Below are 4,790 nucleotides of genomic sequence, written 5' to 3' on the forward strand. Positions count from 1 at the left end.
CTCTCTGTTAGCCCCGTTCTCTAACCTGCTCCTCAGTGCCTGGAGTCGCGCTGTCCCAGACAGTAGCCACTAGTCACGTGTGCCTGCTGAAATTTAAATATAAATAAATTTAAATGACACGTGTTCTTCACGGGCACAAGCCGCATTTCATGCATTCAGGAGTCGCACGTGGCCCGTGGCCATGGTGATGTTGGACGGTGCGGATAACAGGCACCGGCATCATCGCAGAAAGCTCTACTCAGCAGTCCTGCAAGGGAACAGTCAAAGCTGATGTGAGCCAAGAGATCCTTCCCAGGCTCATCTCCTGCCACACCCCGAGCTCCCTGATTTTCCACACCAAGCCCCACACTCTTCCTGGGCGGTACTTCTGCTTGTCCACGACATTCTTCATGTGGTTTCCTTAGGTGCGAATGTCTTTGCTACCCTGTACCCCATCGTTTGTACCTGTCTGCCTAGATCTAAATTTCTGCTCTCCATTCAAAGCCCAGTGTAAAAAGTGCTCTGCGGCCCTCCCAGGAAGAATCAACCCATCCCTTTCCTCTCATTCCACAGTTCATGTCTCATTTACTTCTGGGCCACAAAAGGCCTATGCTTTAGGCCTTTGCATTAGGCTCTCCTGTTGGTTGATAAGGCCCTGAAGGGCAGGAGCTGAGTCCCATTTATTTATTCATTTTTCTTCTTTGTTTATATTATTTTATCTTTCTTGTCCTCTCTGACTGCAAGAAGATTTTTTAAATTCTAATTGACAATAATATTTGCATATATGTAGAGAGCACATTTCGATCATCATCGTGGCATGGTTAAATCAGGGTAATTAGCATATCCATCACCTCACAGAGCTTTTTGTGTATGTGGTTCAAATATTTAAAATCTGCTCTCAGCAAGCAGGCACTAAAACCCTCTCCTACATTATTATTAACTATAGTCATCATACTATGCAATAAAAACTTATTTTCCCAGTTTAACCAAAACTTTGTACCCTTTGAGTAGCATCTCCCAAATACCTCTTCTCTCCTTGTCAGTCTCTGGTACCATCATCCCGCTCTCTACTTCAGTCTGAGACTCCACATATGTGATCATGAGGCATTATCTTTCTGGGTGTGGCTTACTTCATTTAGCATAATATCTTCAAGGTTCACCCGCACCATCCCAAATGAGGGCATTTCCTTCCTTTTTAAAGACTGAATAGTACTTCATTATGTAAATATGCCCCTTTATTTCTGTACCTGGGCCTGAGGCCAGTGTTTGGCAAACAGGACACTTCTGAGTCAAGTCAGTTCTATTTGTGCTTGGGCCAGGGAGCTTACCAGTAGCCACCTCTCTTCCTGAGCACGGTGGGTCTCAGCTCTGGCTCCAGCTCAAGTGTTTCCCCTCAAGGGAAGGGCTCCCCCACAGGCTCCTGCTTCCTCCGGAGTCGTGAAGAGTCAGAGAGAGCCCAGTGGTGGAAGCAGGAGCCTGGGCTGCGTTGGTGTGCTGGGGAAGAGGCCAGCTGAAACAAGCAGGCGCTGAACTCCTCTCCTAGGAGGGAGGCGGCTCGCGGGCAGGGATGCACACATGGGCCATTCTTTTCTAGTTTAATATTCGGTCTGACCTCTCCGGCGTCCAGGCTGGCGGCTCTCCCAGCCTCCCACGTGGGCATTCTGCTCCGGGCACTATCCCACGTGCCTGGCCTGGCCCAGGGGTCCAGCAGAGCCTCCTGTGGCTTAGTGTCCCCTCCCCGGGCCTACTGCCCTTTTTATGAGCACCTCTGCACCCCGCTCCTCTCAGCCTCTTTCTTTCACATCATCTTCCCCGTGGACCACGCTCCACCATTCCAGCTTCCTTGCTAGAAACCTCTCCATCAAACTCGCTGTCCCTACGTTCTCCCCTGTGGCCACCTCTGCACATTGCCAGTGACCCCTGTGGTGGCCTGCAGCCTCCAGCCCACCTCCAGACAACAGACACCAACACAGACACGGGATCCTGGCTGCCACCAGACCTCTGCAGTGCCGTGTCTCCCACCACACCAGAGATTCCCTCCCCTGCCCTTTATCCTTTTCCACCCATCCTATTGGAATTATCTTCCTAAAACACAGTTGCTCTTCTCTTGAAGCCTCTGCACTCCCCGCTGACCACAAAGAAAAACAGAAGCCGAGCTCCTTACCCAAGTGATCCTACAGGTCCAGAGCCGACCCCTCCCTGGCCACTGTCCCTGCCCTGGAATGCATGGCGCACCTGCCCACCAGTCTGTCTTTTGTCCACCTGCCACATACCCACCGCACACACAGTTTTCAGCTCAATCATCATCCTCCGTGCAATGGTTGCGGTGAGCTGAGGAGCCATGAGACGGGGACTCAACATGCTGGGCCTCAGTTTCTTCATCTGCAGAGTGGGAGCAAGGTGTTGGCGACGAGTGTTGAGCAGATTGAATGAGATGTAGATGTGCTAAAAGCCCTCTCAGCAAACCAGGCAGAGGCTGAGACAGGAAGATCACAGATTCAAGGTCAGCCTCAGCAATTTAGTGAGATTCCCAGCAACCTAGCAAAATAAAAAAATGAAGATCTGGGGTGGAGCTCGGAGCTAGAATGCCCTGGGTTCAATTCCCAGAGCCAAAGAGGAAGAGAGTGCTCAGTGTGCACCTGCGCAGAGCTTCTCACCCTGGGTGGTGCTGTGTCTCCCAGGCAGATGTCATTACACCTGCCTCCTGCCTTCAGTCACATTCTGCCTAAATCCAGCATGGGGCTTGATTCAGCTTTGTCCGTGGCTTGGCTTTGCCCGTAGCAACTTGATTCAAAAGACTCGGGGATCAGGCTGGTTTTACCTGGCACCTCTCCAAGACGAGCACAGATGCGCTAACATGAGGCTCATGGAATCCCTCCCACCCCGCTCCCATCTTAACTCTGAGTGCATGGAAAGTGTGTATAAGAGAGAGTGTGTGCTATGAGGAGTGTGTGAGGGTCTGTGAGTGTGAGTGAGAGAAAGCATGCCTGTGACAAATGGAGGCAGATGAGAACGTGTGAGAGGGCCTGAGAGTGTGTGTGTGCGCGTGTGCGTGCGTGTGTGTGGGTGTGTGTGCAGCAAATCCCATCGTGGACCTTGGACCAGTCGCCTCCACCTGTGGGACTGACAAGGATGCTGAAGTGGCCATTTCATGATGAAATGGGAACCGAGACTTCAGAGAAGCCACGCTCTGGGAGCCTTACAGCTCACACAGGTGCTGAGAGCTTGATGCCGGGTGAAAGGGAGAGAGAAGCTTCTGCCTTTTGTCCAGAGGCCCCGATGGGAGGTGGACTCGGGGTCCCAACATAGAAAATGAAACTTCAACACAACTTAGCTTCATCCCCATTCTGACAGGAGATTTAAATGAAGAAGTCGCCCTTCTGATGGAACAGGGGCTGAGAGTCTTCACTTGTGGACAAGGCTGCTTTCCAGCGCAAACCCCGCTTCCTCCATCCCCTCAGCTGCCCTTATTGGCAAAATGTTTAGGTTTGTCTGTCCACAGCCCAGAGATAATCGTGCCAGCTACGAAGCAGGTGTTCCATTTATTTCCATCCCCACTCTCCATTGCTACTCCAGTGCAGAGCTAGCAAACATCAGAGGAGACCACGAGGGCCCAGGCAGGCTGCGCCCCCTCGCTTCCAACGCCCCTCACTTCCAAGGCAGCACGAGTAGCTCCTGGTCATCTCCAGGCGACATGACATGGATCTCCCACTTGTGCTTGCTGTCCCAGTGCACACGCGCACGTGCTCACATAGAGGAGGGGCTGCTCTCCCGCACAATAAGGCCAGCTAATGTTTCCTGGCCACTGACTATGTGCCAGGCTTTCATCAGCAACAAATAAGACTTACCTGAAGCCTCACAGCCACCAAGTGACCGCCCAGATTCCATCCAGGAAGTGTGCCGGTAACACTTGTGTAAAGTGTGGCGATAATGGTGTGTGTGTGTGTGACTATGAGAGTTACCACCAGAAATGGCTGTTTGCAGATCCTGGTTCACCCCTGCTTAGAGATTGTGTGTGTGTGTGTGTGTGTGTGTGTGTGTGAGTGAGAGAGAGAGAGAGAGAGAGAGAGAGAGAGAGAGAGAGAGAGAGAGAGAGAAGAGAGAAGACTCAGTAACCAGGAAATCAAAACTCGAGACTTGGGTAGGGTCCAGAAGGAAGAGAAGAACAGGAGCCCAGGAGGGGCCTCGGTCAGTCTACAAAGCAACCCTCTGGGGCTGGAGCCTGGTGTGTGACTGCCCGGAGCCTGGAGGATCAGCCTGATACCAGGCCAGTGCCAGCTGGACGGCGGGCAGCAGCAATTTGTTCCTGGTTGAAGCCAAGCCACTTAAAGTTGTGGGATCAGCAGAAGTCAGGGCCGTGCTGAGGCTGCAGGAGCTCAGGCAACAGTTCACCCACGACTGCTGGTTCTCACTCCCGCCTCAGAGGGGCCACGGCGCTCGTTCTCCAAGTGAGGCTGCAGACCATGGGCAGCAGGATCCCCAGGGGTGCTTGCTAAACTGAAGATTTCTGGGCCCCACCCCCTTAAATCACAGTGTCTGGGATGTAACTTTGAGATCTGCACTTTTAACGAGCACTTCTGATGCTCCTGGGCTGCCCAGAAGCAGGCCCTAAGAGATTTCCTGGTTAAGGAAGAACTTATTATGTAAGTAGACGGAAGGGAACTGAGGAAGGAGGAAGCCAAGCAATGGCATGAACTCAGAGAAAAGTCCTGCAGAGAGTAGCCTTCTGGGGATCCCCCCAGGGACCTTGGAGTGTCGCTACCCCATGGGGTCAGTCACCCCAAATCCTTCAGGTATCCAGATAAGGTCGC

Source organism: Muscardinus avellanarius (assembly GCF_963383645.1).
Source record: "Muscardinus avellanarius genome assembly, chromosome: 2".
NCBI classification, from domain to species: Eukaryota; Metazoa; Chordata; class Mammalia; order Rodentia; family Gliridae; genus Muscardinus; species Muscardinus avellanarius.